The sequence below is a fragment of the Varroa destructor genome, unplaced genomic scaffold (genome assembly GCF_002443255.2).
Source record: "Varroa destructor unplaced genomic scaffold, Vdes_3.0 BEIS01000007.1, whole genome shotgun sequence".
Classification (NCBI taxonomy): Eukaryota; Metazoa; Arthropoda; class Arachnida; order Mesostigmata; family Varroidae; genus Varroa; species Varroa destructor.
In genome coordinates, this window is record NW_019211460.1 from 20,089,104 (window position 1) to 20,102,262 (window position 13,159).

At 41.5% G+C, this 13,159-nt stretch overlaps 2 long non-coding RNA genes across 5 annotated transcripts in view; one reads left to right on the top strand and one right to left on the bottom strand.

The window, feature by feature from the left end:
- Positions 1-4,209, bottom strand: part of LOC147754429 (uncharacterized) — a 13,449-nt gene extending 9,240 nt beyond the window's left edge. For 2 of the 4 annotated variants that reach the window (XR_015318045.1, XR_015318046.1), the window contains exon 1: positions 3,681-4,200. This is a non-coding gene — a long non-coding RNA (uncharacterized LOC147754429). Of the gene's footprint in view, positions 1-3,680 lie in introns of all 4 variants that reach the window. The other 2 variants (XR_015318043.1, XR_015318044.1) reach the window with 2 other exon arrangements.
- LOC147754430 (uncharacterized) lies at positions 2,116-12,946 on the top strand. The gene is made up of 3 exons (XR_015318051.1): positions 2,116-2,184; positions 11,800-11,878; positions 12,398-12,946. It is a non-coding gene; the product is annotated as an uncharacterized LOC147754430 (long non-coding RNA).
- Positions 12,947-13,159: the final 213 nt, after the last annotated feature.

Below are 13,159 nucleotides of genomic sequence, written 5' to 3' on the forward strand. Positions count from 1 at the left end.
ATATAGGGAGAGAGAGAGAGAGAGAAACCACAAGGTGCTTGCTCAGCCCTCTATTAAGAAGTACTAACGTCTCAATATCCTTTGCCGTTTTTTTGTTCCCGTAATTTCCCTAACCGTATTAAACGACTGGGCCAACCTTAACGAAGATATACTATACACGTAGGTAAAAAAGCAATTCTTAAATGCTCAAACGTTTTGTTACATGCATATTAGCTCAAATTCACACTTTTCGGTACGTCTTTTCCCTACGTTTTTCTTGCTTTTCCCGCTTTCAAAGCTGTAATCGTTACACCACTATCGCACCGTTGAAAGGGAGCATTAACTTTCTTCTCCACCACATTTCTCTATTTGTATCAACGACGCCTTTTCAGTACACCTGCTTGCTATTCGCGTAAGTACCGCAGTCTGCTAAGGGACGCTTACTTACAGTTCGAGTCGGTGAGGCACTAGCCTTGGAAAAGAAAATCTGAAACTTCTATGCCTCCAGTGCTTACGCTATTATGCAAAGATATATTCGCTACTGAACTCGCTGCTTAGAAAGCGCCCTCATCTATTGGTATTACTAACAACACTGTTCTGTTAAGCGTTCCCAACCCCAACGGCATCGCTGGTGGCGACTGCTCCGAGATCACTCTCTAATAGAACGTTCGGATTAAGTATCAGAAGAACAAAAAGATTGGAATCGAAAAAGTCGACAGGAGAGAATAATTTTAGCCATCTATGTCAGCTACTGTCAAAAAGCTACGTTGGGCGTTTGTAACAACGAACACGCCGCACGTGATTCGAAGAGAAACAGAAAGCGGGAGCAGCAGGGATGTTAGAGTCGACTTGCTCGACGGATTTTACCGAGTATCGCAGGTCTTCGGGAAAAGTGTAAGAAAGGTTTGGTGGGTCGGAAGGGCAACTCAATCTCGCGTTTTTGGAGATACTCTTTTTCGGACCCCTGATGTTCTGACGGACAGAGGTAATCGCAGTGGAAGCGTTCTGTCCTTTTACACTCTCGTTTCTATTTCTCTGTGGAGTTGTTCACGCGCCGTACGCCTGTTCGCCAACTTGACAACTCAAGTTGGGACTGATGGAAACAGAATAGAGTGATATAAAGCCGAACATCGTGAGACCTTGCAAGGACAGCACCGCACAAAGCAACGATTTGCTGTTTACTCTCCCTTATCGGTTGCTCTTCTCGGGGTTTGCTTGCCCTCCAGCTTTATGTATAAAAGGTCAAGGTAGCGAAACTGCTAGAACTGCCCTGCCGCTATAGGAAAGCAATCTTCGTAGTGCAGTTAGTATCATAGCTCCACAATCTACGGCTAGTTTGCACGGTGACTGAACGAGTACCTTGTAGCAGCAAGTGGGGGAAGACCAAAATCACTACGGAGACCTCCCGCTGTTGTTCTCAACACCCACTATTCTAACCCTCGCTGACAGTTCCTCGTTATTCCCATGTTTGTGCATTGCTGGCACTCTTTCTTTCTGGCAGTTTCTTTCTCTTCTCACTCACACTCCCCGCTTTTTTTTTCGTGACGATCTGCGGTGTCGAACAGGATTCGGTCAGCAGAACTCTTAGCAACCTCGCGGCGTCGTGCCGTCTCATGACTCTAGCTTCATTGAGCTGGCGGGCGAGCTCCACCTGGCCTGCAGCGTTTTCCTATTTTTTCCCTTAGTCCTTTTCTTCTGGTACCCTTTCTCTGTTATTTTTGTTTGCTGGTTATCCTGTCCTGTCTCTCAGCTTGTCTTGGTCCTATTTACTCCCAAAAATACAAAAGGAGGTGGTTGCCGTTACTATTTGCCTTATTCCTGCTATTTTGCCTCGTTCCGGTCACGGTTGCCAAAGCATTGCTACCATCTCTGCCATTTCTACCGCTGTATTGTCCACTTTTTACACGCAGATAAAAACGTGTAATGCGTATTCCTAATGGCAGCGACTAGACAGAAGCGACAGCGCGATTTGCCCGGCCCGCTAGCATGGCTCCAATCTTGACTTGCCCATATAAAAAATACCAAGGCAAAGTCCCTGCTAGCTCAGAAAGAAGGTAAATAAGAAGGTTACGGCCCAAGACCAATAAGATGCCCCGTAACCTAAGTCGCGCCACTAGAATATTGAGCGTCGTAGCACCGCGCGTTGTCTGTCAGTGCTTGCGACGGTGACTAGTTGCAATGAAGCCAGGGCATCTCTGCAGATAAGTAAGTAGCTGGTTTCAGTGACCTTCCTGAGATTTCTAATATTCGGATTTTTGCAAGCATTCGCACGGTTTCCCCGAATCTCCTAGGCCTGTTTTAATCTACGATTGCTACCTTTGAAAGGGCTCATAGACAAGAGGAAAGATCCAAGCGAAGATATTCGATGCCAGTTTCATAAGAGGACCTGCATAAAATTATTTATATTATTATTAATTAACCTTCTATCCCTTCACATTTCGACGATAAGAACCTTCCCCGTTATCCTACTTGAACGCGCAATTAAGTTTTCCCGGATAAGGCCGGATGGAGTAACGAGCAGCTCAGATATTATTGCTTAATAATTTCGGTTTAGTTGCTGAATAATCTTATTTATACAGGGAACTTTTACCTAGTTAGTAGTTTGGACCGGAAAGTTTTATTCATAGAACCAAAAATTGAAAAAGCTTACATATTTCGACAACACTAGAATTATGATTATGATAGATTTATCTGCGTAGGTTACAGCATATGTAAGTCTGCATGGGCTTACACCAAGTCATTTATGGACTGACCGCTCGATGTCAGTAGATGCGATTAGGCATAATCCTGTAAAAAATACTTGCAACAGCTTTCACTATATTGCATGCCTTATTCATTAATTTTCTTTACTTGGCCTGGAAAACTGGCAGCTATCACGGATATATTAACAAGGAGAACCATTCTTGTGGTCTCACCTGTATTACTAAGATATTCAAATATTTCCAACTTCACAATTATATTATTATAAGTAGAAGCATCCTATTATAAGTTATAAGCGGATTATCTGTGCGTGAAATAGTACTCTTTAGCTTTGTGGTCATGAGAGAAATTTTGTAATCGGTTTTGAACGACTGTTTTTAGGAAGTTAGGAGCCGAAGGCCATCTAATGTTTCCAGTCCATAAAAAGATTGTGAAGGGACGCCTATTTCTGTAAATTGTACAGACAGGCCATCCAGCTAGCTGGATGGGCTGTCTGTGTGATACGACGATAGTAAAATTTGGCTACGGTACAATTCTGTACCAAAATTCTTCCTTTATGAACGGGCATCAATGGCACTTTTACTTGATGACTAACCATCAATGGGTTGGTTTCCTTGTGCTAGTCTCTGTTTAAAAGTCTATTATATTCTATTAATGAGAAACGTCATCACGAAATAGTTTGTTTCTCCAACCAAAACAAGTGACGTCGCGGACATCTAGCATTGGACTTGTTGGATGCTTTGATGTCACTCTTAAATTACAACAGTAAAATTTGTAGACTGATGTTCTATATATATAAAGAGCATATAGGGCGATTCCACGTAACATCTTAATACTCATTACAATAAGGGCTCCACTCTTTCGAACATTATCGAAATACGAGTAATAGCATTTTCATATTACCAATGGCTCTCAGCTTGAATCTCGTTTGTGATATAGTCTTGAGGGTAAGAGAATCACACAAGAGTCTCCATCCTGTAGAGTACCAAATATATACAAACCTGATCATCTCAATCGGTAAAAACACTCGGTGGCACTTCCGAACCTTGCTGTTGCAGACTGGGATTGGAGTGGCCTGTCGCTCGTCCGACACTCACGGGACCAATACAGCAGACGAAGGCTAGCTTTGTCCTGCCCGCTGAAGGGTTCCTATATAAGTAATAACAGCTTCGAGCGGTTCCCTCCCTTCGCAAAACAGATATTCGATAACCAGCCAGTCGTCAGTGGTCACCACGGGTCGTAGGTGGTTGGCTTGGATAGGACCGAACAACAGGCATGAGCAAGCGACTCAGTAGACTCCTGTCCTATGAAAGGTTTTCCATGACATTCGGCTAAGGTTAAATGGCGGCAAAGGGTTATGTTTGGTGGGAACCTGCGAGGGTTTACACTGCTAAAGCGTAATGATTTTAGTGCGAGATTAAATCTGCAACGAACGTCAATCGAGAAAGAAACTGCAGTCTGCTATTAAGGAGGAACACATGGGTTGTTAATGCGATGTATACGCGCATGCTTCTATAGAATAATAAATACGGTATACTTGTTGCTGGACATAATATTTATAGAGCGGTGTAAGAGCAACTTAGAAATAAATAGAGAATATAAAAGTTGCTATTACGCGAAGAAGCGGTTTTTGTAACTTTACCTGTTTCCTAGAGGTCAATCATAATGTAACTACACTTGTTGGTAACTTGTTTATGATATCTGTTATGTTTAAATGATTAGTTTTTCATGGACACAGATCTTATTGTTAGAAGCATTACATTTGAAAACATCGATTCAAATGCTAAATTACAATTGAGTTTATGCGAGCTTGTAGCTTCAACCCTCCGGATTTTTGTTTTTTGGAATCAGAGGCTTAACCTATAGAAACGGATGTATAAATCTTTCGACATGACAGTAGACACCAGCTGGAGTATAGTAGCTATCTTTTTTTGTAGTATATCGAAGCACCATGCTAAGAAGTGTTGAAACCCTATTTTTTCTGTAGTGAAGTTGACGAAATGTTGTTTCGTATACTAACTTCCATTGCCACTAAGACGCCGCCTCGTATCCATGCCGAGAAAACGTACTCTGTATAAAAGCCGTAAAGCTTTCTAAAAACACAGTGGCGCCCAAGGAACACATGCTACACTATAGTGAATCCAACATGCCTTGATGTCTGCCGGCGGGCTTATATTTTTTTGAGCTTCACACTTCGAATCGCCGTTAGGTGTTACAGTAGATACCGAATAGTCATTGTTTTGATATAGTACGAATCAAAAGAAAGCCTTCTGGAACAATACTCCATATTGTTTAGGGGTAGAGTAGAGTGTGCATTTGTGCCGGGCACTGTTACTTCGGATGAAGCCGGTAAGATAGAAGTGTATATTAACACGAGCTTTCTTTTATTTCCTTTGGAGTAACATGAAGAAATGTCATTGAAGTATTCATCACGGTACCGTGAGACTTGCACGCCAGAAGACAAACTGCCTTAACCTGCTCTCACCGACAATAGCTAGCACCATATCTTTTTACTTTTGCATTTGATTTACATTTGATTATGGCTGTCTAAACGAGCGCCTACTACATCGACAGGCCAAAGTGCTCAAACAGATTTACATCGTTGATGGATTTAATTGTTTAACTGTTATCGGCTGCTGCCACTAATTTTAAGACTGTCGATCAGGAAGCTCCATCAGTCCCTACGTTCCAAGATTATCGCGGTCAACCTATTGTAGGCACTGACTTAATGCCCTGAAATCTGGTTAGCGTAAACTCGGTCTCAATAAACTCATTGCATACGCGATACGTGCGTATGTGCGTGCCCCTGTCAATCCTAAAAGGATAGGCTTGGATGGCTCCATACTTAGGCTGAAATTGGACCGGGCTAATTCGATAACTTAATTCAACGCTTACTATGCTCTATTTACCTATTCTATCTGGATCGGGTATTTGTTTCTACTGTTTTGTTGTCGTTTGTAATGGTAGAAATAGAAAGCGTAATCACATCAAACTCAGCATAACGAAGTAGAATACGGGTATTCAGGGTGCAAATAACTTGGGAAACACCATTGATAGTTTTGTCTCGTAGTATGACCTCGTTCTATTCCTGGAATCTTTGAGGTTCATCATATGAAAATAATTTCACGCAGCTCGAAGCTGCGGCAATTCTGTTAACGTTCATTATCCATAGTTTTAACTAGATTACCATTGTAATCTAGAAAACAGAGTATTGTACCGCCTGGTGGCGGGCAAGTCAACAGCAATATCTGCTGTAAGCTTTTCTACTGTAGTTTAGGCACGTGCCTAAGAATGAGCGCTTGAACACTATCTTGTTCTCCTTAATAGTTGTTCGAAATTAGGCTCAACGTGCGTTGACTACCAGGGATTATACACTATGTTCCCCTTGTCCTAATATGAATTTTGCATTTCATCACCGTTCATAGCTAGTTCACACATAGACGCACAGAGACGTGAAGAAAAGGACTACAACTCAAGATCATGAAAGGTAAGAATATTTATTCGAATTTGTCTGTGCAGTGCTTCGATGTCAGCGGCTTGCAAGATTTGAATAGCATCACGTAGTGCCGATTCGTTAGGACTACGAGTACCAGAGCTCTTTCCAATGTATTTCAAAGGTAGATATTGATGAAGAGGTTAGCACTGAAAAAGTTACACACGTAAAGCCAGTATGCAGACGTCAAGGTTTTATGAAAGACATTTACCTACTCTGACAGGGTATACAAAACAACAGGAATCCGTCTGGGTGATGATTAATGCATTACATATAGAAGGGGTCGTGCTCTAGTAATTCCATGAGGGACGTAGATTTTCGCGCGACGTCGACCCTGTTTGTCGTAAATGGTTTTGAGTTCTGGGATAATTGTCTAATGAAATTCTTTACTTACACCGCTTGTTCGGTGAATAATACGTACGTGTATAAAAAGCACTATACGTATAACAGATAAAAAGTATAAGGATAGATAAATGATGCTGCGGATTTGGTACTGCATGCATAGCTCTATGAGAACAGCTTGGTAATTGCGGTAATATATCAATGGTAAGTATATTTAGAGCTGAATGTGTTTGTGTGTTATGCGCGCTAACCCAGAATTTTCGAAATAGTTACGGATTATATGTAGCGAAGCTCTTTGTATGTTATAAGAATTTCGTATTTTTGAAATCGTATCCGTTTGCTTCGCTCCGTCTCTTTCATCGCCTCTAGCTATTGTTAGTGCATGTGCGTACATTAACGGCACCCCAGAAGAAAACTCGTGTCACCATCCATTCAGTGCTGCGCCTTTCGCAATATCTAGTCTGAAAAATAAGCAGGGTACTAAAAAAGCCAAATTGGTAGGTCCCGTATCCCTCCTTATTTCCTTTCGCGCGAACTAACTCACATTCTTCGGTGAAACGGATATCGTTCGCGCCGAAGATCACGCCGATCGCAGGCGCACCTAGGAAAAAATACGAAGCCGGAAAGCCTTTCTGGTTACTACAGAGTGGGTGGAGAGTCGGCGACAGAACCACGAAGGCCGCCAGGTCCCGTGCTATATCTCGAGGGAGGCAGGGAGGCACGTTTTTGGTCGTACATTTTCTTTACGTTTTCGAGCATCTTTGGGTCGTTCGTTTCGTGCTGTACTATTCGCTCTCCATTGTTCCTTCACCTATTTCTATGTAGGAAGAAAAAAATAGGACGAGCGAGATCCCAAGAAAAGCTTTTGCAAAGACACAGAAGGGAATGAGCGGGTCGAGTTGATCCTTTCCAAGGAACGTTTGCAGCAATAAAGAAATGTGATCAACTTTGCCCCGCCTTCTTGGATGGCAGAAGGATGCGCGCTACTGGAAGCGATAGTTCTGGGTTACACATAAGGGAAAACTAAGGCATAGCAGGAGCAATTGTAGAGGAGGTGCCGCTTCTCGAACAGATGTAATACGAACTGTATGGTTTACCTGACTTGAGCAGGAAGAAGGCAAAGTACTCAATGAAAACACGCTAACACAGTTGTCCCCGCTGGAAATAGATATATTTAGAAAATACAAAGGAGAAAGATTTAGAAAAAGTGCGCATAAATAAAGGTCGCCAAAAACTAATAAAAGTACATTCTTTACTCATATCCAGCACATGAACCTGAAACTCGGCGAAAATACGTCACAAACTATGAGACCCGAACCGAAGTAATTTTATATATTTATTATTTGTCTCTAACTATATTTTAGATTCAGTGCATGAAAGAATAGTTTATGTATATGATATTACGATAGCTGGCTGATGATTCAGTAGGATCGATCTATTTTTATCGAGCTACGTATTTTCTAAACTGTTAAAGGAAAAAAAATACAGATTTCTTTGAAATAGATTCTACCGGTTAGTGTTCCTCTCTAAAATCTTTTTTGTGCGGCTTGTCAGGTCTTATAGCGTACCTGGCCAAAGATTATCCATTTATTAACGCTAATGATAGCGTCGATACTATGCCATCATCATAGCTAGTACATAGTTCTATTTCGTCCTTATAGCAAATAATCGTGATCGAATTTAGCACCGGAACAATAACGACTCACGTCTTAAATGCAGCTCTCAGAAAGTATTGACCTCTACAGATATACTTATGTAAAGTTAATAAAACGATAGATACTTATCAATCCTTGACTTATAAACTTAAGACAAAGATAGCATTGGTCAATTTAAACAACTTAATGTCCATGACGTTTACTGACATCATTCGTTCTGTGGCGTCCAACCTCACTATGAAAACCTCACGCTCCAGAAGTTTTCATTTGATCTTATATATACATTTGGCAGCTAAAATACGTAAAGACGGCGGTCTCTTCATTCGTACTCATACTCTCCAACTTTGTTATCGTTGAGACAGGTGCAGACTACAAACAGACCATTGATATAGACACTTGACAAAAAGGGACAAAAAGCATTCATTTTTTTCTATTTCGAGCGAACCAATTTATTTTCTACCGTATTCGCTAAGTATGTGTATTCCAAAGACTCACTTACCTCTTTCTTCATTACTTCAGCCTTCCAACCATTACCCCTGATCTAATTTTCCCATTTGTGCAAAATGCGGCGGCAGCGGACCCGCACCGATTTGGCGGTCTCTGGTCGGCCTCTTGCAGAGCCGCTACTTTCTTTTCCGTCGCTCCATCTACTCATACCATACAAAGCTCTCATCTATTGAAGTGACGTTGGTAAGAAGACGGTAATTCTCGTCGTCCCGTGTGGGGACCGGCGGCAGGCAAGGACGTCGCCCATAGCCGAAGAACTAAGATGGGAAAAACTTCTTCAATGGACTCAGCCTACGAAAGGAACGGATCCACTTGACAAGATGGCTGTATTGCATAAGCACCGCTGCCGCTACCTCAGCAAGTGAGCCCGTTAAGCGTGCCGAAGGCCTCAAACCTTTCAAAGGCTAGTGGGAAAGGTGCAGCTAACCTATTCCGTCTAACCCTATACCTAGTACACATTTCTATATCTCATGTTCCTCCTCAGCCATCTCGTACTCCTGTGTCTTGTTCTTCAAGCTCTGGTGGAATCCGGCAATTTAGGGAATGATGGAAAGTCGCACATCCCACGTCAAGTGGAGTTCTACGCTACCCTCCAGTACAGTTCAAACTAGCGGCAGAGCTTCCGACAGCATCCCTAGGTAGGCGTTGTATACGAGCTGCAGTTGCCCACCCTTCATTCTCAACACGTACGTTATGCCACATCGTTGCCAAATTCTTTCGCCTTGCGTCACCCCCTTTGTGACTAGCAACCCCGCGTTACCCGCAATAGCCCTCCCACACACCTTCCAGGCTTCCGAACCGATTTCGATACCCTCGATTGGGTCCGAGCAATGTAGTCAAGTTGATTTTCTGCCTGAGTGACTGGCTTAAACTTTGACTTAGTCGTCTAGCGCGTCATCTCTGACGCTGTCTTGTTGGTTTATACCCAAGAGCAGACCTTCGTCAGAGATTCCGCGTCCATCAAAACAACCTACCGACCAAAGTAACGCTGAATGGCTCTGTAGACAACAACGCGCTCATTGTAGATTGTGGTTGTTATGCGGTTGGGTTCTTCCCTAGAAGTGGTTATGATGAGGTGCTTACGACTCGCGTCGACGACCGCAAGACGGGCCGCCGCCTTTCCGTTCAGATGGTGTTTCAATGTTACAGAAATGTCAGGACAGGCACGTCGAAAGGCATCCGCGTTCAATGCGCAGTAGAGCTTTCAAATTGCTTTCGAGTTAGGGAAGAGTCTCCAACATATTCGCGTAAAAGAGGCTCGCTTGGAAGGTATTGACAAATGCAGGAACAATAACCGTAGATTTCTTCGAGCGAGAAAACTCTTCTCACGCCGATCTGCTGAATATGGCTCACGAAACTCTTGTTTCTTAATGTTGACGAAGAACGGCATGAGAACGACGCTTGGATAATCGCGTCACGAAGTAGAAGAATTTTTCAAATACAACTTTTTACGCTGAAGGGGAAAATGGTACAAGAAAAGAACGGAAACATATTTTGATGGTAGAGGCAAATGTTTGACAAAACATAGTAAAACTGTGTCATACCAACGGTAACAGCCGAGCTTGCGGTTAAGCAAATTATAATGAAGAGCAAATGAAGAACATGAAGCTATCTAGAAAACCGTCATATTGACCATATATATTATAACCCAAAACGCATAATAAAACTACTTTGAAATTCGGAGGAATTTATTATTTCCGACGACTTTCTTTTGATCCTGCTACAATCAGCGACTACTTTTTTGGTATACGCTAAAAAATATTTTTTCAATTTTGACCTGTAGAATTTTCTATGCTTTATAACCATAGTACAGCATCTACGGTGCAGCTGTATGCATAATAAAACCTCAGTAGCCTATAATAAGGGTTTTAGATGAGTCCCGTTTAGACAGGAAAATCTTCAGTGAGAGAGAGACGAACGTGATTACATTAAACCTCAATTGGTTGACTCAGTTGTATGCATCAGACTATTATGAACACGTTAATGCAGATACGTCTCAGTAATGGGACAAATGATTCAAGTTCGACGTCGCTAGCGGTACAACTGCTGATGGCAGATCCCCTGGATTTTAGGGAAATTGACAACGATCCAGATTCTGTTGAGTATGATATTATATGCCTACAGTGCAATATAATTATACGCCCTTATGTGGGTATTTTTCGGGAACTATCCAGCTGCTGCATGCCATCGTTTTGCCGACATTGTTCGTCGTATGGTTTTTTAAGCAAACCCCACTGGGATATATTCTCCTGCGCAAATATGTCTAATGCCTTAATCCCCAAAAGTAACACAACCGTGTGTTCCAGTTAATACAAAAAAATTCTTCGTCCAAAAACGTACCGACACTTTAGATCATCTGATTTTCATACATTCACAGTTCAACGCGGCTCTTATCAAGGATCAGCTCTCCGATAAGAATCGATCAGACGGAGCAAGAGATTTCCAGAAGAGTTCTTTTCTTTTATGCTAGTATTGTAGATGGTCCGATAGTGAACGAAGGTAGTTCAAAGTTGGTGTTTCTGCAAAGTTTACATTACAAACCAGTGGCTTAAAATGAATAGTGCACCTTTATAGATGCACAATATCGCGCATAAGTACCTTCAGAAAAATAATAACGTCGTAATTAATAATGATGATTATTAACAAAAGTCTATAATATATAAATTTAAAAAAATCTATCGTTTATAGGGTTAATATACGTTTTGACAAGGTGAAATAGGCACAAAACAGTGTTAACCATAACTGACTATAGTGTAAGCAAATACGCTAAAACTAGCTAAAGGACGCTAGTCAATAACTTTTCTACAAATGAATTGAGCTTGCGTTAAAAACAATCGTTTAGGTATACGACAGATGACTGGCAGATGATTCTCTTTCAATCAAGCTGTTGATACTGGTATGTAGAAAATTGTCCAAAGATCTGTGACTAGAGTGAAAATAGTTTGATAATTCGGCAGAAATTATATACTGAGAGAAACAGCAAAATATTTTTATATTAAAAGAAAAAACCTTTGCTGGTTCTGCTCGTAGGTTTCCAGTTCATCTGTCTAGGACGAACAGTTGTTACGAGGTAAAAATATCTCACGTTAGCGACCAATACCATGTTAATTTCTGTCTTTTAAGGTTTCCCTCTGGTGGACTTACGGGCGCTCGGCTATTAACTAATAGCCTATAATAGAACAGTGCCTCGTGGGCCCATAAAGTAAGTCAAACAATCCAATTAAACATAAAGATAAATGTTATTCGATATAAGATAAATGTTACTATTATAGACTTCACTGGGTTGCTGTATGCACTTTTATAGACATGAGCTGGATATACTTATTGTGAAGTTTCTTTATATAGGTAGAAAAGTATATAGCACAATAGATTCACACGATCCTACGTGTCTTTGATCATAACATAACATCATTTCATTTTGAAGCGCAAAACCTTGGACTGGACGTCCACCTAAGAACTAGTCTATGCATCAAAGAAGCCACGTTGTTTTATATGATGCAAAAGCCACATTTATTTATCGCGGATGAGTCAGCTTTTTTCTATCGATAACGAACGAACATTTTTTTGCGGAACCTATGCGGAATTAGTAGAATGTCTGATATAGCAAGGCTGAGATCACCCTGAATGCCACAGAACTGGAGTCGAATTATCTAGTATACCTGTTGTATCTCAATCGTACATGTTAATGACCCCATTGCAACCCCTTGTTACTTCTTTAAAGAGGCGTTCGATTTGACGAAAAATGAGTCTACTGGAGAACAAAGTTTGCCTCCGGACGATCAATCTGCCTACCTGAAAACAGTGAGGTAATACCAAGCTTCCTTGTCGAGACTACTCTGCTTGCTGCGTTTAAACACGAGACACGGAACTCCAACGTATGGAACTGACAGTTAACGGCCTTCAGATGACGCACCTCGATGAAAGCTTAACGTGCGTATTTGAAGATATATGGAAGCTTGCCAGTGGTGGAGTAACAGACCGTCGATAGCTCCTTTATATAAGGAATTTGTAAGAGTTGGCCTACCTAGAGCCAAGGCCGAACGTCATTTTGCCTTAATGAAAGCAATAATGAACTAAAGCGTTTGAAGCTCTAAAATAACCATCATAAGAGATTTTAGCCCCTACGGTAAAAAAGTGCCCTGTCCTCTGTTTAAGTGTATGAGATGCCATTTCTGTACTAGTGAATCAAAATCTGTCCCTAATTCTCGGCTGGTGCTTTTCTTACCTCTCTATTACGAATAAATCCTCTCCTCGAGTCAAAACTATGATATCGCAACCAAGTGCCTTAAAGAAAGACACAGTAACCTCATTATGGCCAGAGGGTTAATTTAGAATTCTATAAATTGACAAGTAAAACACTGGCGATTGATACTATCATTGAGTCAGTTAACTAGAATGACTTCGTCCGGATTAGATGCCCCGATCATGCTTTTCTCTAAAATCAGTGCGGGATCTCTTATCGTCTGGCTATTATCTTTTTGCC